Genomic DNA, 24,699 nt, shown 5'->3' on the forward strand with positions numbered 1-24,699 from the left:
ATTGGAGATTCACAGACTAAGCACCTCTTCAACCACTTTGACGCCGCGAGTCGGTGCTCCCCGGCCTTCATTACCCAACCTGGAGCCAAGATCAGCGACCTCAAGAATCTACTGGACTTCGTTCCTTCAAGTGTGATCGGTGTGATTCTGCATTTGGGAACAAATGATCTCAGCAGCGACGACATCCAGACCACGATCGAAAGGTACGCAGAAGCCTTCAACATCATCCGCACTGAGCGACCCAAATTTCAAGTAATATATGCAACGCTGGTACTACCCCGCGCCCCTAACCGCCGGCGACGGTCCAGTAACTGGCGATTCGTTGATAAATTCAATCGCCGGGCTGAGAGGTTCAACTACCAGCTTTCTGAACTTTGTCGACGAGAAACGAAAGCGTTTTTCCTCAACCATTCGCTGGAGACCTATCCACCATCCAGTGTCCTCGCAGCAGATGGAGTTCATCCAAGTTTTGGTGGAGTTTCCATCTTGTCATGGCATATTTATAACCTCCTCCTTGACTACCAGCGACATTTCCTGATAGAATGGCAAGACCACCTGCCGGCAGGAGACGATTTCAGCCGGTTCCCCGTGCAGTGTCACACCCAGGTGCCTCGCACCTACTCAGAGGTTCTCAAGAGCCACCAGGAAGAATACATGCAAGCCGGAGACCAACGGTTCCCGACCATCGCGGAGACGCAGCGACAGGAAGAGGAGGGTAAAACAGGAGTCCTACAAGGGTGCCGCCCCAAAAAACCGCAAGAAAACTCAGGGCTCTTCTCCGAGATGGACGGTGCAAGATCAACCGTGACCCAACGCAGGGCTCTACTGCCAACACCAACGCGGCCACCACATCTTCGCAAATTGGAGAGTAAAGTTGTTCCTGCTATCCCGAAGTCGCCCAGGGACACCACACGAGACAGCACCGCCGAGAGATCCACCTCAGCAACAAGCTTATCCGCTGGAACCCACCGACAACAACCACCATCTAAGGCCAACCATGTACATACCCCCACCACTCCCAGCACAACACCGAAATCCGGAGCGAGCGGCGCCAGTACTCCAGCAAGCCCAGGCGGAGCATCAGGCCATTCTAGTGCAGCGCAGCGTCAACTGGCTTCCACGGTGGAGGGCCAGGTTGATACGATATCCAGCCGGAAAGAAGAGCTTCCCAGCACCCCTCTATCACGCTGCGATCTTCGAAAGCGCTGCGGTTCGGCACAACGGGTTCGTCAACAGTGACATTCAGGCCGCGTGAGTACGCCGACTCTCTCTCACTCATCCTACCGACAGCCTTCCTCAAATAACTCTAAATTTTTAAAATTAAGAAAAATTGTGGATAAACGAATTAGGCATGAACTACATATTCATAGCCTAAAGGCCTATCTTGAATCAAAAATCGTACCAAAAGGTTTACAAGTGTCGCTAACACCATCAATGGGTGACCTGTGTGAAGAGGAGAAGGCTAATTGGAATCGTATACTACAATCTGCCTCTTTAAATTTGCTTGTAGTTACCATTGGCGACTTTGAGAAGGCGTTGGTGGCTCTGAGAATGGAAGAGAGTCGTGCTCATCAACAAATTACCCTTACCGCGCTGGAGGCCACAGAGCTTATGTTCTTTGAAGAAAAGAGAGCGACTGAGGTACGCAAGACCAAACACAAAAAATTTATTCGAGACGGGGTTCCAAAACACGTGTGGTCAAAATCAATAACAAGCGAAAAAGAATCAAGAACGGAGGCAGCTACAAATATTAACCCCACTATTATAATAAACTCCAACAACAAATCCAGTAGAACGACACAAACGTCAACAGTTCAAGAAACACGCGTAGAACGATCTGAAATGACAGCACCTACTAATAATAATCTTGCGGTTCCAAGCGCCGACTTTGCTTTCCAGCACAATATTATTAATCTATCAAGCAGGGCCTTAACGACAGAGGAAATATCCGTCCTTTCTCGAGGCCTTACATTCTGCCCTACCACCGGTAAATACAGCGAATTCTCGGTGTTAAAAGATTTGGACAACTTTGCACGAATGTTGCGACTCCGGGAATACTTCTTCGATCGGGCGCGGGTTACCGCGGATAGCAGAGAACTCGTCGTTACTAACCACCACTGGACTCCTAGTATAGGAAGGGACAAACACTTGGACATGTACATTAACGCCGTCCAGAAAGACATTATTTACGCCTACAAGAACCAAACTCCAGGGAGGCAGAACTTGTCTAAAAACGAACGGGATGCATTAAGGGCTCTGAGCAGAAGGACAGATATAATCATAAAACCAGCGGATAAGGGAGGTGGTATAGTTGTCATGGACAGCGAAAAATACATTGAAGAAGGCTTGAGACAACTCTCTAACATTAGTTTCTATCAACGTCTTGAAGCAGACCCAACTGCGCAATACCAACATTTTGTAGCGGAGACCCTGGGTCAACTTGCGAAGAATGGGGACATATCCCTACGGTTATCTAAAGCCCTCACCGCACCACACCCGTCGCCGGGCCGATTCTACATGTTACCGAAAATCCATAAAAAGAATAATCCTGGCCGCCCTATAGTATCTGGCATTGGCACGATTACAGAACCAATTTCCAGTTACATTGACACACTAATTAGACATATTCCAACAACACACGCATCATACATACGCGACACAAACCATTTCCTTCGCGCAATAGCAGGTCTCAAACTCCCGGAAGGAGCCTTCCTGGCAACACTAGATGTAGTCTCTCTCTACACAAACATTCCTCATTCCGATGGCATTAAATCTCTGATCGAAGCGTATGAACAAAACAGAAAGGAGGAAACCCCTACCCCACGTGTTTTAGAAATACTGGCAAAAATCGTACTCGAATATAACAACTTCGAATTTAACAATGAACACTATTTGCAAATTAATGGCACAGCCATGGGTACAAGGATGGCACCAACCTACGCCAATATCTTCATGCATAGTATTGAATCCAAATTTCTGAAAGATTGCCCCATTAAGCCCACCCTATACAAACGCTACTTGGATGACATCTTTTTAATATGGACTGACACAGAGCAAGAACTCGTACGTTTTATTGAAAACTTCAACCTCGTCCACCCCAACATATCTTTCACTTACACGTACTCCAACACCAAAATTAACTTTCTAGATGTTGAGATTTCGGTAAACAAAGGCTCACTTACCACCGGTGTATATAGAAAACCGACGGACCGCCAACAATACCTACACTTCCAAAGCTGCCATCCTCGTCACTCTAAAACAAGCATCCCATACTCTCAGGCACATCGATTTAAAAGAATATGTTCCCAAGACGAGGACTTCGTAAAAAATTCCAAACGCATGCGAGAAGTCCTCATTAAGCAACGATACCCCCCCCCGCCATTGTCGACGATGCCATTGAAAAGGCATCTAAACTCAACCGAGAGCAAATACTGGAGGGATGTCGCTACAACGACGAAACAGACCACCGGGCCAATCTCGTACTTACCTTCACCAGTAACCCGCCTAACGTAAACAAAATCCTCAGAAAACATTTCAACATCCTCGAACAAAGCGAGCGCCTCACCAAAATTTTCACTGCTCCCCCTCACGTGATCTACAGACGACCAAAAACATTAAAAATATTCTTGTACACTCAAAAACAAATAACCAGCCGGTTTTGGGGTGCCGGCCCTGTGGAAAAAGTAGATGCCAGGTCTGCAAACACATACAAACATCAAGCTGTGCAGTAAGCACAGCTTCAGGCTTCAAATGGGAAATTAATGGCAACTTTGATTGTGATTCCTGCAACGTAATATACCTCCTAGAATGCAGTGTGTGCAGTATGCAGTACATTGGACAGACCGTCAACCCTCTACGAATTCGCTTTAATAACCACCGCGCGCATATCTTATCCCTACCCAACCTTCCCTTGTCAAAACACATTAATGAGCGAAACCACCCATTTGATGCAATTAAGTTAACAGTCCTACAGGGTGGGTTCCACAACACCCGGGAAAGAGAACAACGCGAGTCGTACTTCATTTACAAATTTGAAACAATTCCTCACGGCATTAATGAAAGTCCAGGTGTATTGTCCTCCATCCGCCCCTTGCAGGGCCGTTGCTGACATTACGAGAGCCAGCTTGACATACCTCGGTCGTTTCTTGCCAGCGACATCTTTTTCAAGCTCACACAAATTTCTTCATTCCCTACCCCATCCTGCCCCTATCTTCCCAGTTCGATTACCTTGACGACGGGGTGCAATTGAAGAACCCTTGCCTAATTGCTCACGCCATTCACATTTACCTCCCACACCACACTTGGCCGAACTCGGATGTTTTTCCACTTTTTTTCTTTTGTGGGTGTTTTCAGGCACAGTGCACGTGTGTGTAGTTAAGCTCACGGCGCCCTGATTCTACCTTGACTCGGGCTGCGGAAATGGTTCCAGATGACAGAAGTCTCCTGTCCTGTCTGCATTGTATTTTGTTTATTTGTTTACTTTTTCTGGACAGGTCACGCGAGTGCAAGCATCTCCAATTTATATATGTTGGACAATTCCGCCACCGTCTGTTTCTGTACACCTTACTCGCTTAAATGCTCCCGCCATTGTCATTTAGCCGCCACACGACACTGGCATGAGCTCGGATGTTTTACTGCTGTGTGTCTGGGTGTTTTCATGCACAGTGCACGTGTGTTTAGTTAAGCTCACGGCGCCGCTGATTCGGCCTTGGCTCTGGCTGCCGAAGTGGTTCAAGATGACGGAAGCTCCGACCCTGTCTGCATTTTATTCTGTTTATTTGTTTACTCTTTGTGTACGGAGCACGCGAGTGCACGCGTCTTTAACTTTTGTGTGTAGGGCGATCCCGCCACCGTCTGCTCCTGTCCACCTTACACGCCGCCGCTCTGTTGCCTTTATGGGTAGCCATTATCCTCTCCCGCTCCGTGTTTTCCTTTTTTTTGTTTCCCTCGTCCGGGGTCGGCTCCCCGCGGCTTCGGGGTGGGCGGCGGGGTACAACACGTTTTTCTTTTTTATTTGTTCCCCCTTTTTTTTCCTTTCTATCTGTATCTTTTCTAGTATTCTTTGCCACCGTTTGTTTCTTTTGTTCATGTGTCGTACATGTGTGCCAGTGCCAACTCCTTAAGAAGAGGAAGAAGACCCCTGTAAATTCAGTCTTGAGAAAGGACAGGCTCTGTCCGAAATGTCGACTCAAAATAAATCTATGGCTAAATGAAGCGTTTTCAACTTTGAATTTTTTATATATATATATATATATATATATATATATATATATATATATATATATATAGTGAAAAGGTCACAACTGGTTCGATTATCTAGGTTTATTCACCAACGGTTTCAGACGGTGGACCGTCCTTCATCAGGGTAAAGTCGCCTTTGCCCTGATGAAGGACGGTCCACCGTCTGAAACCGTTGGTGAATAAACCTAGATAATCGAACCAGTTGTGACCTTTTCACTGTGCAAGTTTTCACTGGCCCGTTGAGCAACCCTAACTGCTTCCACTATATATATATATATATATATATATATATATATATATATATATATATATATATATATATATATATATATATATATATATATATATATATATATATATATATATATAAATATTAAGGAAGCCAACAGTCACCGAAACCAAGGGGCATAGGGGAAGGTTTTTATCTTTTTTATTTGTAGTGCCAATCAATCGGTTTTAAAGCAAATTAATTATAAAGCAGCAGAAAAAACCATGCCGCCGGTGGGATCCGAACCCACTACCTCTGAATATCGCGTCCGGTGCTCTTACCAACTGAGCTACGGCGACGGTAAGAACACCTGACGCGATATTCCGAGGTCGTGGGTTCGGATCCCACCGGCAGCATGGTTGTTTTTTCTGCTGCTTTATAATTAATTTCCTTTAAAACCGATTGATTGGCACTACAAATAAAAAAAGATTAAAAACATTCCCCTATGCCCCTTGGTTTCGGTGACTGTTGGCTTCCTTAGTATGTTTGTCAAACGAGCCCCTCATTTCCTTTACCTTTTCTGCTAATAGCTTAACGGGGGTCTCGGTTCTGGCAGTCTTGTTGCCATAGGTAGCATTCGAGGGCTCTCGCACAGTTTCCACCCTCGCCGGTAGATGACGTTCTACGTCACACTCGCGGTATTACAGGACGTGCTACGTCCACCGCTATGGTCGAGGGTGGCGCTGGTGAACACTCTCAAGGCTCGCTTACACGCAGTAAACATAAATACCCACGAAAGCAGCAGATTGGACAGCCGTCGCCGTAGCTCAGTTGGTAAGAGCACCGGACGCGATATTCAGAGGTCGTGGGTTCGGATCCCACCGTCGGCCTGGTTATTTTTTCTGTTGCTTTATAATTAATTTCCTTTAAAACCGATTGATTGGCACTACAAATAAAAAAAGATTAAAAACATTCCCCTATGCCCCTTGGTTTCGGTGACTGTTGGCTTCCTTAATATGTTTGTCAAACGAGCCCCTCATTTCCTATATATATATATATATATATATATATCTGTGCGTATACTACGAGCAGACTAGACCCCACAGATTTCCCGCCCGATTTGTGAGATGCTTCAGTGCTGCATGGAAGCGACAAATAGATAAGTAGAGGGATAGTTGAGGCGTACTATATCGCTAAAGCTGAGGACACGTGTGGCAAAGCCGTCTGTCAACTTTCACCGGACAAAATATGCTTTTTTAGATAGCGCACTCATGCCTATTTGATTGACCTTTGTTATCCGCCCTTTCGCTCATTTTGGTTATGTGCGCGCGCATGTTTGTGTGTTGTATTTTGCCTATTCTCTTCATTACAATTTCATTTGCTAGTCCAGCTTGGCGTTGCGTTTTTTTTTCTCCTGTGTTGCGCCCTTTGGCTCGTTTTATGATGATACAGAACAGCCATCTTCATATATGTCAATGAACCAATTACGCTATCGCCTCATAACCTTAAGGCGGAACCTCCGATTTCTCTTTGCTGTTAAGTGTTATGCGCAGTTAGTAAATTCAAAACTTTTGTTGGAGCGGCCGCTGCTTGCCTCCCTCCGGAACATTTTTCGTGTCCTATGCGCTGTAATTCATATTGACTATTCGCCTATGGTACCCTCGCACTGACCTAGATAGCGGAAAATAAGAGAATAGTTTTAAAACACAGAGAAAAGCCATTAGCCTTATTTTTAATTTCGTCACATCAGATCATCACATCATGTTTTGCTCCGCATATGGCTTGCTGGTGAAACAATTCCGTCTAAATTACGGAATACGCTAGATATATTAAACGCTGCATTAAATGACATCAATAAAAAGTCGCAATTACTTAACACTTGCGTTAATCTTAGACGCCAGGTTGGCTCAGATCGAAAGCTTTGACAAATGTGGCTTTTAGAATTTATCGCATTATAAGCATGTTTTTTTCCTACAAAAAAAAAGCCCACTTCGCGATTGCTTTCCTCTGCTTAGACATGTCCACCCTGGTGAACGTAACGAAATTCTGGTAGATATTTTTGGGGCCACATAACAACTTATTACAAAATAAATATCGTCTCTCATTTAAACTTAGATGATGGTTGCTACCAAATTTCTTGTTTGCCCACCACCGTGTTTTACCCAACACTCCGCTTATTTCTCGAGTTGAATGCAGTAGCCATAAATGGCCCCAATTAATAGTAAAATTGTTATGGTTTAAAAATGTGACGTCTGCTTTCAAATAAGACAGCGTATTTCTTGCACTCAGCTGAGCAGCAGTGTGAGCGCAATTGCTCGCGTTGAACATTGCCATCCCCGCCCCTGCTTTCGATGAATGCATGTCGGAGGTAGCGTAGTAAGGTTGAGAGCCTTCCCGCTATAAAACGACAAGGGCATAAGCACACCCACAGAGAGGACCAGCAGCGCAAGCAGTGCAAGTCTTCGTTCAAAGAAATAACTGAAGGAACACATGTAACAACGACATGACAGGAATCAAGCCACCGCCACCGAAAGATTTTCAAAACGCTGCATACTGGACCTCTTGAATCGAGAAGTTGGATGTCTGTACCAACGAATCTGTGATCAATGAGAAAAAGAAACAAATATAAGAAGCCTTCTTTACTACAGCGGTCGGAAGTCGAGATTCTTCCGGCATTACCTGTAAATGGCAAAAACCTGGAGACCTTCAAGGATATATATAAATTGTCGATGCCTGTTTTGTACACGCGAAGAATTGGCATTACGATAACGATATCTTTAGTGTACGTGAATGGCAGCCAGGGGAGACTAAGTTATATAAAGAGATTCACGGATTAGCAGTTCCATACGAGTCCGAAGGGCTGATAGATCGTTTAATTAGCGAACGCTCTGTATTTGGCCTTCTAGACAATGCACTGTGTGAAGAGCTCTAGATGAATCCGAAACTAACACCGAACGCAGCTCAAGCGAAAGCCCGAACAAGTGAAACAAGAAGCAGGAATCAGACTTTGAACGGCTTGCAGTTGCGAGTTCGGAAGCTTACGTGGCAGCTGTAAAACAGAAGAGCACAGAGAATGGTTCACTAATACGAAGTATAGAGCGCTTTTCTGGAAAATGTTGCGCTTGTTGCTTAGGTTTACCACATCAATGAACTATTTGGCCAGCGAAGGAACAAAACTGCCTTCAATGGCAGAAGCTGTGGCTATTCAAACAGCTTGTCGCATTACAAACAAGACATAAACCCGACATGGTCACCGCACCTGTCAACGACGGGCGAATCCTCTCCAGAGTCATGCCCCAACAAAGCGTGTAGCCCTACCATGTCGCGACAGCATATGCAAAAATGGGTGGTCGTGTGCCGTGATGCTGTGCTTTATTGGGACTTGTTTTGAAGGACTGTTAAGAAAACATATAAAGGTCCCTATGCACGCTATAAGTCCCCTATTTATAATGGAAGAGTACATGACTCCATGTGATCAATGTGAGCAAACGCGAATGTTGCCACAGGATCAATTTGCGAACATCCGCCTTCAACGATGTGTCTGGCCGGAGTTCAGTGCGATTCTATAAGACGGGTGTCCGCTGCCCAACATCGACTTTCTGACTGGCTGCCCTTGCCAGCCGCTTGTGCGTGTCGTCAGCATATGATTGCACCTGCGGAGTGATACAGTGATGATGGCATCAGAATAAGGGATGTGTCGGAGCAGTCGACCAAGATAAAAAAAGGAAACTTCGAAGAGCCCTTGCTGTTCTTCCTCCGTTCAATAAAGACACACCAAAAAATAGGATGGTAGCCTTGTGGCGCATGAGATCAAAAATTGAAGCTACATTGTCTTGTGTGGATAATAATCAATCCCCTGGCTCAAAATAAAATCAGCACTTAACTATCATGCATTGTTATGCGCTCGCCGTTCGAGACGTTTGCAAGGCAAGGCCTCACATGCCGCCCGTACTACTTTTCGCGCCCTCGCGGCAATGCCCTCGCGGAGACTTTCTTTTTTTTTCATTTTAAAAGAATTTGAGGGAAATGCTACACAAAAGAAACACGAGAGAATAGCTTCTCGTGTTTCGGTCTTTCTCGTTTGCAGACTTGTGCTGAAACCTTTTTTTATTGACTGAAAATAATTAGTCCAGGAGTTAATTCTTTAAAAGTACATTTTCCTATTTACCCTCTTAGAACGAAGATACCTATTCTCCATAGCCCCGGAGAAGCCTTTTTTTTCTCTAGGCTCACTCGTCATTTGGCGTGAAGTCGTGCACCCGCTGGCATCACACGAGTGTCAAGGAGACCGCGGCCGTCTTCATGTCGCTCGGCCAAAGCGCGTGACTGACCGCCGCAGGCCGTGAAGGTGGAGTAGGGCAAGGTGAGAGGAACGTCATGGCTCCGTTTGCTCATGTTCCCCTCTTTGTGCTTTTCCCCACCTATACAGGAGTGGAACGTGCCCGCACTGTGGTTGTTGCTTGTTTTTTGGCGCCTGTATTTGCGGAAGCAATTATTTTCTCATAATCCTGCGTCCCTTTCTTTCTGCAACGCAAGAAACTACTGGTTTTCCCCATATTTCCTTCTCTACGGTCGAGATCCATCTTCCATTATGGACACCATACTCCCTTAATGCCCAGATTCCTCCAAATTCATAACAGTCTCTCAAGCCGCTGCGCATGCCGAAAAATGCCGTCAACTCGCCAGTTCCTTTACATCTCACGACCAGCACCGTCAGCAAAGTGCCCGCGCCACTTCCACCTGCCTGCCGCCGGCTTACCATCCTGAATCCCCAATTTGGCTTTGGGTTCCCTCCTCTAGCCCGGTCCAGTCGACAAAACTGCTGAGCAAATACCACGACTCCTCTAGCGTAGTTCAGCAGACATCTCCAGTTAATTAGCTCATCGAGACATTCACGGCTTCGCCTGATCATCGCCTTGCGGCCTTAAAATGGTATTCTTCGACCGCCTGAAACCCTATTACGACCTCACTATCATCTCGGGCCCTTAGGCCGCCGGGATGGCGCCTTTTCACACCGAGGTATTGTAAGGCAGACAATTTGGGTATGATGCCCCAGCGGCCAGTGCTGTCGAAGGAGAGGAGAAAGCCGATGGAAGACGAAGCTGACGAAGTTCAGTTTGGCGCTCACGAACGCTGGCTACAGAGTTGCGCTGTGTAAACAGATTTTGGCAGTCCACATTTCTTGTTTGATTTGCGTCTTTAAATTATTAATATTATTATTATTATTATTATTATTATTATTATTAATATTATTATTATTATTATTATTATTATTATTATTATTACTATTATCAATATTTCATCACCAGAGTTAATAGCTAAGAATCGTTTTCTGCCGGGGTAGTTGGTGACTGAAATTCATTTTCGAATGCGAAAAGAACACACACGACACTGCGCTTGTGCTGTGTGTGTCCTTTGCTCTGTGGTTGTTCCATTTGTAGTAGTTATAAAATAAATTTCTACGTTATTCTCGATTAAATCTGATCCTAAAAAGTTCCCATTCCAGGCCTCTGGATGACTGCGCTAAAATTGTCCGTGAAAAAAATTGGCGACATCACGTCTTCCTGCTTGACACTCTTATTTATGGGGGTATTATCGCTGACTTTATGGCTGACTATGGTGGCTGTGCAGCCGTTATAGATATATTCCAGCATTCTTGCATAAGGATTTTCAACACCTTCATTCTGCAATGCCTGCATGACTGTCTAAGCTTCGACTCAGTCAAACGCTTTCCAATGCGCTGAGGCAAAAGCATTTCACTAATTTAAAGCAGGATAAATATTTCTTCATAACATTGCGTGACGCGCATTGTTATGTATCAAGATTCCCATTTGTAAAAAATAATGAAAATATACATCTGAAACCCATGTGAACTCTATGACTACTGTGAATTCGTACGTGATTATACATCTACTTGGTCATACACGCGCACGATCGTAGACCCATGTTATCGTAGACCTACGTGATGGTAGAACACGTGATCATAGATCTATTTTTTCGTTGATCTACGTGATCGCACACCTGCGTGATGTGTGCGGCACAAACACAACGTGTACATACCTGCGTAATCTTAGATCACAAAACTAAATCGGGTAATGTTGCACAATTACTTATTAGGAGCAGTTGTAGGCTTGAATTCCGACGATGTGCTGCAAAAGTGAATGCAAAAGGGGGACACACATAGCGTACCGTTGGACCGTATGTAAAACGGGTCGTGTGACGTCCTACTTATTGCCGCTTTGTGAGGACCGCTTACGGCCTGCGCAAAGAGGAAGGCCGCACGCATGTAAAATAATCCGCTTATCGCCGCCTGTGGTTACCTTCACCTTCGCAGGATACAATGAGCGCATTAGGCATGCGCATTGCATTTCGCTTCCCAAGGCTTACCACAAGACGCATGGCCTTATGCACGGGCAATATTCCGTCTTTTGAATGTACCTTACCCTTTTGGTATTTTTATCAATAATGTTTCGCCAATTCGAATCGAAAACTTGGTTAATGGTTTATGGGGCTTTACGTTTCAAAGCTACTCAGGCTATGAAGCAAGTTGGAATGAAGGGCTCCGGACAATTTTGGTCACCTAAGGTTCTTTAACGTTCACTGCTGTCGCACAGTACATCATTGGCATCGAAATACGACCGCCGCAGCCGGCATCTAAACGGCGTTTTCCGGATCAGCAGGAATGCACCATAACCACAGAGCCACAACTCGTTTGTAAAGGCATTGCTGCTATAAAGTTTGGATTGGAAGATTAAAATGTTCGCGTGGTCGTCATCCTTTATTTACAGCATATCTCACTGCATCGATGCGAGATGCTTGTCCAGGCCACTGAGCTGCTCCCCTTCAGGACGCTTCTCGCTGAGATGGCCTCGCACATATGCACCACATGCCTCTGTAAATAAAAAACACAAACAAGAAAACTAAGTGCAGTCACATTACCGTGAAGGGCAAGAAATGTCGCTGTGATGCTGAAACAAAACGATGCAATATTTTGTCCTTCTGCGACGTTGAGATCGAATCTCTTCAACACAAATTACAAACGAATGATTAAAGAAACAGGCTGAACGAGGGGTGAGGTTGGTTGGAAATGTTCAGTAGGTTTAGTAATAGTTGTAGAGTGAGCACCTCCTTTCCGGCTAGGGAACGCGGGCGCCTAGAGGCAGGAAATAAATACGGAAGCGCCCCTGGGCAAGGAACGAAATTCTACAAAAAACCCGTAGATGGGCTGATTTTTGTGTGTGTGTGTGTGCGGAACCAACCCAGGAAATGCAGGGTCGGCGGTAAAGAGGTTAAAGAAAAATGCTTGCAAAACATAACCTGCGATAAGACGTGCCACTCGTGCAACGTTTCTCTAGGTATTTTTGTTATTGTTTTGTTGTTTTTTCGCACACTCTAGCTCTTGACTAACCCAGCTTGTTGCACCTGACAGGTACAACTCGAGCTACCAGGTCCGTTGAGTCAGCCTGTGCAAGTTCCTCAATAGGAAGGTTACCGTCCATTTCGGATTAGTATCTCTTATCTGGACGGTGAAGGCCGGGCTGTTGTCGACGGTAGGTGTTATCTGCACTTGGACAAGCTGTGCTATCAATTCTCATTTCTGAGCTTTTTAAACTCTGTCCAATGGCCCATCACTCGGCGAGGAGGTAGTGGAAAGATAGCCTGCAGAAAAACCGCAAGTTTGCTGTCTTTACGACGATTCTGCAATGAACGACGACACTAAGCAGTCTGCTACAGATATGGCGCCGTCGCAGGAGGCTTGCTGTGTTCATCAAAAACTCTTGAAAGCCAGGTGCCAGTTTACGCTCGGTGACGAAGAAAGCGCTGGTGTGCAAGAAGGCAACCTTGCACTGGCAGTTCTCTGTCGACCGACCGTAGCACGCCAGATAGAATGCAGTTGGATATGTACAAACGAAGAACGAAAAAAGCAGGAGTAAAGGAGCCCATTTTTTAAATTATTATGACGACATTCAAACAACAGGTTTTCACGGGACTGAAACATGCAACGTCGTGCTATTGGGCTGACTTTCTCGGATTATGAGCAGTTTTCCTGACAATCACATGATATGCAAAGCCTTCCGTGCAATAATTGTAATCTCATTCAGACAGCATTTGATCCTGCCAGAGTGTGGTGTATGAAGCTGTACATAGCTTCTGCGTGATTTTGCGCGAGCTGCATGACGTCTCCTACAACTCTGTGCATGAACCCTACGGGCGGGTCTGATCTGTCAAAGTGTTCTAACGAGAGTTGCATGACATCTCTTAAAAGCTGCTTTAGTCCTTGGACAACTCTACGAGGCAATGCAGATTCCTTGTACAGCTGTACGACACATCCTAGAAGCTATACGAGACATCGTATTATTCTTGCACGATTCGCATAACTGGCATAAGTGTCAAATAGGACATGTACACCAAAAAACAACATCGTACCCTTCGCAGAAATGTTTTCAGCAGGGATGTCTCATGTTTGGCACAAAAGTTGTTGATCTGTATCGAAAATTCTCTCGAACGTTGCTTACACAATAGGCGAACGCTGCGAAACCAAAGACTGATATACCTACTCTTAACACTGCTCCAAAGCTAGGTGGCATTACCCGCTTTACGAATGTTTCTTTGACGCGTAGCGGAGTAGGACTCCTTTTTACGAATACCTAACACAAGCATTGAATAAAGGGCATTGATGTCTTCTTCGTCCTGTTACACGCATCCTGGGAAATAGAAAAATTGGTTTTTGAGAAAGGGAAATTGCGGAGTGTCTAAAGTCCTGGCGGACACCTAAACCGCGCTGTAAGAGAAGTGATCAAAGAGGGAGAGAGAGAAGAAAGGAATAAAAGGCTGCCGTAGTGGAGGGCTGCGCAATAATTTCTTCAACGTGCATTGATATCGCACTGCACACGGGAACCTTTTGCGTTTCGCCTGACGAGGCGCAGGCGCCGCAGGCAGGTTCGAATCCGGGTACACCGGCACAGTAGCCGTGTGCACTTACCACTGAGCCACTGCAGCTGGTAAGGCTGAAAGTATTCTCTGCTTCATTGAAAGATTTCCTTCCCTCGCAGCACTTATCAATGCATGTTTCCAGAAGAACTTTTTGTTTACTGTGCCGGCCTCTTCGGAAACAATGCAGGCTCAAAAAAAGAAAGGTGATCACACGCAATCACATATGGCTGTTTTTCCAACAGCCACAAATGCTTGTTTCAGGGACACTAACAACTAACAGACGTACAATTACACCAAATGGTAACCACGTAATTATAAAGAGGCTGCTTTAACTAAATAAGGATCTTTTGATAGCTGAAAAGCGCAAGAATTTAAACCCTGGTGTCCGCAACCGAGTGTTCTCATCTCAAAACCGCCACGACGTTACTGCTTCTTGCGTACACCTATGCAGCAAGCAACTACCGTGATGCGATTCCAGTCTGCAATCATTGAGTGTATGGAAATTTCGAAGTCGTTGTCGCAGATCCTAGCCTTAAAGATTTGTCGGAAAATACCATATTTTCAGATCCTATTGCTAAAAATTTACTTTTTCCGCTAAGTTATGTCTTTGGTGTCCTTTATTGGCGCTTCGTGTAGAGACGCGCAAAAAATGTGAAGTTCCTGGAATAAAAAAAAAGCTTTGGTGAAGTTGGGCACCAAAATCACTGAGCGCATTATTATGAAGAAAACCCAGCGGACGAGTATCAATGCATGCACGATAAGCAATGAAAGTTTGAGGGAAGCATCGCATAAACCATGGTCAGCGCAGAGCACGTCACTGAAAGTGAAAGGTGATGAAGACAAAACCGCGTAATTTTTTTTATTTTATTCAGTATCTAGAGTTTCCTATGTCCCGCGAGGTATATATCAATTTCAGGCAGCTTATCGTTAATGCGCAATCTTGCTTTCTGGTTCCGTGTTGTATACTTTCGTGTCTAAAGGACGCACGTTTCTCACAAGGAATCAACATAAAGCCTCATTACAGTGCCTGATAACGTACAGTATCGTGTTCGCATGGGGGCTTTGTAAGGGCTGGTTCTAATCAGGGCGTGTATTTGGGATGGAACAGTACGAAGCATGACAGCGTTTGCGTAAGTCTAAAAAAATGATTTAAATCCCGCCCCCCACGCCGGAACATCTTAGAAAGCGGCAGTTCTACTCTGCCAGCCGGCACCTAGCGTGTAGCTCCATATCGATCGGAGAGTGCCTTTCCACGCATTGCGTCCTCCTCGTTAAAATTTACGGCAGCAGCAGTGGGCTACCCTGAAATGCCCAGCTTTGAAATGCTCCAAAGCGCCTTTCTAGCTACGATGGTAATGAAAGAGGTATGGAGGCTGCATTTGTTGCTCAATGACATGGCGCCCGAGGACCTGGACTGTCTACGGGATGCAAACATTTCGTGGTTGCCGGGTCTACGACATCTGTCACTGCACAGCGTCCCAAGTACGATCTGCCAAGCTATCCTCGCTTGCCTACCCTTTGAAGAGGGCTTGCGGAACATAGCGTGGATTCGTAGCTACCTTATCCCCGAGCAGAAGGTCCGCATCTGGCAGTTTTATCGCCTCCGCATCGAAATGGACTTAGAATCTGGCACCGCCTTACTGGAGCGCATGGCGTCCGCTCTGCGATTCGGAGATCGAAACGCGACCGTCGCATGGTCCGTGCGCGGAAGTACCATCTACGCCTGCCTGCTGACGGAAGACCCGGAATACACGTCCTCCGAGCAGCAAGTGATCTACGTAGTATTGTGGCCTGGACATCCCATGCTGGCTTTCCACACTCTGGGTAGAGCCCTTCGGAGGCGAGTGCATGTCGCTCTTCGTGGCGCGGTGAGAGGGAGGGCTGTGCGGGTGGAGGGTTTGCCTCACGGCGACTTTAGCGCGATCGTGCGTGCCGCATCATGCTTGCTGGGCAGAATAGCTGCACCACCACCGCACCAGTAGCGCATAGATGCTGTGGCTAGTTCGGCTACTAAATAGTGCATGCTGACCGTTTTGTGTTGCAAGGAGTGATTCTCGCTACGACTGAACCTTGATTTTCGGTAACAGTGGTTCTTAGGCGATCGTGGACATGACTGGCTATTTTTACAATATCTTATAGACTGCTTCGAAACTTATTGTGTGGCAAAATCATATAAACAGCAGTTTGCGATTCATAATGACCATGCTGAACCTCTGTTCAACGAAAATTTTAATGTATTTTAATAATGACAATACTACATACAGCGGTAGCAGATCGCCGAACCATTGCGAAAAACTGTGTGTATCGCCTAATACAATGCGCTTTTCGGTAATCTTAATAGTGATCAGGATTGCCCCAGCCTGCTTCGAGGCTGCATCTAGAGTGTTCTATACCGTTTGCGAATTTATAAGCATGTTATGAATATTGGCTCGAGTCGAGCCGTAGCAATGTGGTACCACAAAGTGCTATTCTGATCTAGAGGGAACACCACCTTGCTCGTGTTACACCCTCAAGCGTTCCGTTGGGGCACATCTGAGCCCAAATAAACACACTCGTCTAGAAACATGTTGTTCGGGCTTTGACTTCAAAATGATTTTCATGCTGCGGTCTGCATATGGCTCAGCCGCGGACATAATTCGTAGTGTGGTTGATATGGCGGAAATACTGCAAAAAGAAACCCGGATCCTTGGATGAGGACAGGCTGATTATGCAGTGAGGTGTTCTGTCTTCGCATTCTGTCAAAAATACTTGAATCTGCCTCACATAGGGCAATATCGAGTGCAATAAATTCGGTAACAATTATTTGTGGCGCACCCAGACAAATTCTTTCCGAACATCTATAAAGAAGTTTGAAGTTAGCGCGCATTCTGCTGTGTTTTGAGTTAAGGCGCTACGAATCCCACACAGCACGGCAAGTTTTTTCGGCAGATTTTATCACATGCGCTCAGGAAGGATGTTCTTCACATTTGAATGAGAGGCTTAAAGAAAACATCTTTAATTCACCGGCTAAATGTTCAAGAACGTGTTTTTAACTGCAACGATATTTTACTCATTTTGTTCCACATGTCATAATCGGCGTGGCGAGGCTGACGGCAAGTATTGAAAGAAGATCCTGCTCGGGTACCTGTGGCTTTTTAAAGGGGCCATCACATGGTCGTTCTTCATATTGCTGTTTTGGGCTTCAGTACTAACACAAGAGCTTAAGACTCAGTTTCCGGAATTTGGTTGCCCTGGACGTGCTGTATACACCAAAAAAATGCGATCGAAATTGAGACCATGAGAAAGAATCCTCCCACCGGCAGCGGCCGCTATATTGAAGGCTCTCATGACGTCACTTAGGCATGCACGGAGCAACGTTGTCTGCTCTCGTTGCTGCAATATGCGCAGCGGGATCTCATTCTCCCCCTTGTACACCTTCGCGAGTGATCGAAGTAGCAGCATCCCCCGTATATGAGTGACTGGTGCCGCTAAAGTGATAACAGTAACGCAGTTTCTCTTCGGTATAGGTTGGGTCCGGCCACACTATAGGCCGATGCGACGGCGATCGACGGTTGATGGGCTGGTCGCTATGTAAATACCGTTACTGTTACGCTAGACCGACGACGACTCAAGCACGATCATCGACCGCGTATCTTAGTAATGTTAATAGTCAGCTTAGTGGGAACCTGAAGAGTGTGGTAGGGGACTAGTTGGTATGACAGTCTATATCTTCAGAATTTTAGAACTTATTGGGCCTCATGCTAGCCACGGCGACATACATAATGTGCGTGCACCAGCTAAGATTTGCTTTCAATCGTTGCCTGCGCATAGAACCGATCGGTGAGGCAAGCGCCACGGGCAGAAAACGCCGCACGACGGTGCCGATTGCCGCCGTCGTCTCGGCTCGTGCGGCCGAGCGAAAGCTTCACGCCCGGTGAGGCGACGGCAGGAAAAACTGCGCTTGTGTACCTTATCCGTATCGAAAAAAACGAAACGCGTGGCTACATATCATATCTTGACACTTTGTTACTAATCAGTGAGGAACTTTTGCCATATTCTTGAATTTCGGTCAACGGCAGACCACCGGCCCCTTTCGTGACGAGGCCTAGCGAGTACGCAGGATTCGCGTGTGCGATTTCGGCGATTGCGGAGAGCGAATTCGCAAGTTTTAGCGCCTGAAAATAGCTGTCGAGCGTAGTTTTGGCTACAGTGCCCTCAAAGTGACGACTGCATACGCCGCAGGAAGCGAATACAATAAGGGGGAAGTGCAGATACGTGACCCGTTCTGCATAGCATGTACAGATGGCAGCCGGCAGCAAGCGTCGGCGTCGACTGTGGACAACAGGTCTTGTTGTTTTCATTCATTCAAGTAATGTCCCAACGTATTTTCGGTTAAGCGATCCAAAGCATTTTTTTGTGACCTAAGAAAAAACAGATACAATTAGCGGGAAGCGCCAGTATCCTACGCGAAGTGTTTCCCAAGCAGGCGATATAGCATCATCGTCGCTTATTGCAGTGTTATCATGATGTGTAAATGAGTAAATGTGCAATTTTTGAGGGAGAGTAGTTGACATTTTAGATAAGGGGAACCCACCTTGCGTTTTATGCCGCGCAAACGAGCAGTACTGTTTACGCTGAGCCATGTAAACAGCCGCAGCGTGGGGCTGCAGTTGCCGTAATCGTCGCACTCCTGGGGCAATATGCGCACGCACAGCAAAATGCTAAATGCTGTACTATTATTTTGAACCACTAATTTAGACGGCGACGACTATTCATATGTGCGGGCAGTGAAAGCATTCGAGTCGCGTAGGGCTTTGCAAGCCACTTGTTCCCCCAAGAGGGTTCTACGAGTCGAAGGAAATCCTCTCGTATGGTCGCGACTTACAAAGCCTACATGCAGCGGGTAAGTCGTCGCACTCGGCATTTTTCTCTGCTCTTTTCGTGCCTCAAGCTAACTCTAGTGCCACTCTTGAATAATTTGAGCTTAATAATCTCAATGAATAATCTCAATGAATAAAGGAATCTCAATGAATTAATAATCTCAATGAATAAAGTAAAAACGCAGTACACTGTACTGATGGGCGACTTCAATGCGAAGGTGGGCAAGAAGCAGACTGACGACCACGCGGTAGGTGACTATGGGATAGGCTCTAGAAATAGCAGGGGAGAGTTATTAGTCGAATTCGCGGATAGAAATAATTTACGGATCATGAATACCTTCTTCCGCAAACGAGAAAACAGGAAGTGGACCTGGAATAGCCCCAATGGTGAGATTAAAAATGAAATCGACTTCATACTATGCGCTAAACCTGGCATCATTCAGGATGTGGCCGTCCTCGGAAGGGTGCGTTGCAGCGACCATAGAATGGTAAGGTCTAGAATTAGCTTAGACTTGAAGAGGGACCGGAAGAAGCTAGCGAAGAAGAAGACCATTAACGAGTTAGCCGTAAGAGGGAAAGCACAGGAGTTTAGGATAGCGCTGCAAAACAGATATTCGGCTTTAACTGAGGAAGACGATCTTGATGTTCATTCAATGCACAATAACCTGACATCAATAATTACGGAGTGCGCAGTAGAAGTAGGCGGTAGGACAGTTCGAAAAGATACCGGGAAGCTATCTCAGGTGACGAAAGATCTGAATAAGAAGCGCCAAAACATGAAGGCATCTAACACTACCGATAGAATAGAACTAACGGAGCTATCAAAGTTAATAAATAAGCGCAAGGTAGCCGACATAAGGAAGTTTAATATGGAGAGAATCGAGCATGCTATAAAGAACGGAGGTAGCCTAAAAACAGTGAAGAGTAAACTAAGCATAGGTAAAAACCAGATGTATGCATTAAGAGACAAGCAGGGCAATGTCATTAGCAATATGGATAAGATAGTTAACGTAGCCGAAGAGTTCTACACAGACCTGTACAGTAGCCAATGTAATCAGAGCGCTAATGAGAAAGACAGCAGTGCACAGCAATGCGTCATCCCGCCAGTAACGAAAGATGAAGTAAAGAAAGCCTTAGAAGCAATGAAAAGGGGAAAAGCAGCTGGGGAGGATCAGGTAACAGCAGATCTGTTGAAGGATGGAGGAGACATCGTGCTAGAAAAACTAGCCACCCTGTATACGCAATGCCTTATGACCTCGACTGTACCAGAAGCTTGGAAGAATGCAAACATTGTCTTAATTCATAAGAAGGGAGACGCCAAGGACTTGAAAAATTACAGGCCGATCAGCTTACTATCCGTTGCCTACAAAGTATTTACTAAGGTAATCGCTAATAGAGTCAGGGCAACGTTAGAATTTAATCAACCAAATGATCAGGCAGGCTTTCGTAAAGGATATTCCACAATAGATCATATTCACACTATCAATCAGGTGATAGAGAAATGCGCAGAATATAACCAACCTCTATATATAGCTTTCATTGATTACGAGAAAGCATTCGACACAGTGGAAACCTCAGCAGTCATACAGGCATTGCGTAATCAGGGGGTAGAAGAGCCTTATGTCGAAATACAGGAAGATATATATAGCAACTGCACAGCTACTATAGTCCTCCATAAAGTCAGCAATAAAATTCCAATAAGGAAGGGCGTCAGGCAAGGAGACACGATCTCGCCAATGCTGTTCACCGCATGTTTGCAGGAGGTATTTCGAGGCCTGAATTGGGAACAGTTGGGAATAAGAATAAATGGAGAATACCTAAATAATCTGCGATTTGCTGATGACATTGCCTTGCTGAGTCACTCAGGAGGTGAACTGCAAATCATGATCAACGAGTTAGACAGGCAGAGCAGATCGATGGGTCTTAAAATTAACATGCAGAAAACCAAGGTAATGTTCAACAGCCTAGCAAGGGAACAACAGTTCACAATTGGCAGCGAGAGCCTAGAAATTGTGCCGGAATACGTCTACTTAGGGCAGGTAGTGACAGCTGATCCGGATCATGAGAGGGAGATAACTATAAGGATAAGAATGGGGTGGAGCGCATATGGCAAATTCTCGCAGATCATGAGTGGCAGTTTACCAATTTCCCTCAAGAGGAAAGTGTACAACAGCATAATCTTACCGGTACTCACCTACGGGGCAGAAACGTGGAGGCTAACGAAAAGAGTTCAGCTTAAGTTAAGGACAACGCAGCGAGCCATGGAAAGAAAAATGATAGGTGTAACGTTAAGAGATCGGAAGCGGGCAGAGTGGGTGAGGGAACAAACACGGGTTAATGACATCCTAGTCGAAACCAAGAGAAAGAAATGGGCTTGGGCAGGGCATGTAATGCGAAGGCAAGATAACCACTGGTCTTTAAGGGTAACGGAGTGGATTCCAAGAGAAAGTAAGCGTAGCAGGGGGCGGCAGAAGGTTAGGTGGGCGGATGAGATTAAGAAGTTTGCAGGCAAAGGGTGGATGCAGCTGGCAAAGGATAGGGTTAATTGGAGAGACATGGGAGAGGCCCTTGCCCTGCAGTGGGTGTAATAAGGCTGATGATGATGATGATGATGAATCCAGCCGATGAATAGGGGACAAGAACATGGTAGCTAAGCTATAAAACGCCCCGGCTTTTACGGCGCAAGTTATCGAAGGCATGCCCAGCACGGGCTGCTTTTCGCATATGGGAGCACTTGACTGCTCAAAAGAGACCGCGCTCATAACTTACGAACAGCATGTTTCTAAGCGTAAATAATAAAGCAGGGGTCCATAGATTTACTTTTCTTCAGCAATCGGCAAACGGGCGCCACGAGCAAGTGCGCTTTCTCAAGGATCTCTCAGCTCGCGTACTAAGTAGAAGGCTTTCCAAAAGAGAAAACGGAAAGTGCACTTTATTTCGCTAAGCTACAAGAAAAAAACTTTTCGAGCGACCGCTGTCTACGGTGTGCATGGAAGCCCCTCAACAGCTGGGAGCAGACGACGCGGGGCGTGTATGCCGTAATGATGTCAGAGGTTGCCAGACCAGCAAGCAGTTCGCAGAAGAAACAAACAAAATTCGTTTTAAGTATATTTACCGCACAGAATGAACTGAAAATTCAGGGAATTGTATTTTAACCTGTTGGGCATTAAAGGCGACAAGCATGGTATGCGTGAAAATAGGCTATCATGACACCTTTAGGCAAGAATATTCATTACCAAAGCGAGTACGCAACTCCGTTGCAGAAAGTGTTTTTTCTGAAAAGAGAAATACGCTGCAACTTAATTGAAGGATTCCGCGAGAGGCCACTTGTATCCATCCACTCGCAGTCACGTTTATTGAGTGATCATTTCATTCGCCAATTCCTGTGTAAGTCTGCTTCACGAACTAGTTAATGATGTTTATCTTCGTTGAATAATATGACAACAAAATTTGTGCGCCTTTCATGTATAGGGATACCAATAATTGCTTTAGTGCACCTTTAGAAACTTTTCCAGGTTTGTTCTGTTTTGCATGATCCACAAATTCATGTTTACACTTATCGCCGCTGCAGAGCTTGTCACTGGAGCTTTTCGCCTCTGATACGTTCTCGAAACTTTCTTTGACTAGCTCTGTTTTCTTGATTTTTATTCTTTTGATACGTAGTGATTTATGGTCTGTATGACAGTTTTTTTTTTTACTTTGCTTGGTCTTGCCCGCTTTTCCGTTGCGATCCATCCCTGTGTAAATAAATATCTATCTCCAAGTTGGAGTGCCGCCATTAAAACTATGAAAAAGGGATCGCTTCCCCAGGTTTCACTTACTATAGCATCAATTGAAATTAACATATCTACGTGCATGTACATTGAGATGGTGGACTAAACTGTAAGGCGTGATTTTCTTCATTTCACCTTATGAAGCTGACTGTCAGGTTTTGATAACTGAATCTTCAGGCAGCAATTCAAGCGCAAAACGCACGTTTATATCATGTAGAAAAACACACACATACACGGACAAACGCAGCACTAACCACTGATTTATTGCAGCAATGCCCGCTAAATATAAGATGTGCGACGCGAGTGCGCACGCAGAATACACTAATACATGCATGAATGCATCCCCACACCGTCGTTCACACATCAGCGAGACTGGCCGACATAGGATTTTGGCTTGGCAATGATATGTAATATTGCAATTATGATAAAAACTGCATAAAGTGCCGCGTACGCTTTTTTTCTTCTTGTTTTGATGCCGGAGATAAGAGGGCTTGGTTTGGCAAGCTTTTTGTGGCCTAAAAAACTGAGTACAACAAACCTTCTTGCAACCTTCCTCACGTATTGTGCGATACTTGTGCAGGTTGGGAAAACATGCAATCACGAAGTCCTTTCACCTTCGCTTCTCTTCGTACTCGTTGCGCCGCACCACTTGATTTCAGGACAATTTTGGCAGCAGCCGTCACAACCGACAAAGGGTAGCCAGCAGACAAAAATAGTTATGTAGCACAAATCCTATTATCATATATTTGTGTGTTAGGATTATTACCCCTTTTGTTTTGCTGTACTTTTGCATCTGGCATGCGCAACAAAGTCTTGTACCGATGCCACCGCAAAGGAGCTAAAATCCTACACCACTTATTGCAAATCACAAGCGCAAGCACCTAAGGTCCACTCTGGACACCTTCCAAACGAAAACTTGCGCACGCGCCGCGATTTTTGACATTTACGCAGATGTGCAAACAAGTGCTTGCAGTGTGGACACTGCTCGAAAGAAAGACAATTTACCTCGTGCGATGAAAGGCTGAGACGAAGGGCGAGTGGTTTTTTGCCGCGGCTAGCCATGCTGATATGTTCTCACCGGCGCGGGTTTGTAATCCGCTTGCGGCTATATGGTTGGGGAGACTATTATTTATTTATTTATTTGTTCAAACTGGGTCGCAGTACTAAAAACGCACACACACACACATACCACTGGCAGTGCCTTAGCTACACGATGGCGCTTCTAACGCTAACGCAGTAAAATTCGCCTAAAAAATGGTTATCAAAGGTGTCCTGCATTTCATAGGCACACGATCTGGCAAGCGCAGATTTTTGGCACTAGGTAACTATGCTTCTATTTATTACGACGCAGTGTTCCGTGCGAGAATGCAAGAATTGTTTCTCCAGACGTGGTACGTACGGGCAACAGACGTAGTCTCCACATAAGCTTGACATGTGAATGCAAAAAAGTAAGGTTAATTTGCATTAGGCGTTTCAAATGTGTAGTCATCCCTTTCTATGCTTCTTAAATGTGTCAAATTCTAACTGTAGCCTAGTAATGTAAACGGTTCTGTTGTAAAAAATTGTCAGACAATCACAAACATGCCAGTGTATTTCTTGCTTTCTACACTGCAGGTTAAACAGGCGCTAGAATCTGGTCAATGATACTTGATCGAATGTCGCCTAAAATTGGTGCACTGGACGA

This window comes from Amblyomma americanum, chromosome 9, assembly GCF_052857255.1.
Source record: "Amblyomma americanum isolate KBUSLIRL-KWMA chromosome 9, ASM5285725v1, whole genome shotgun sequence".
Classification (NCBI taxonomy): domain Eukaryota; kingdom Metazoa; phylum Arthropoda; class Arachnida; order Ixodida; family Ixodidae; genus Amblyomma; species Amblyomma americanum.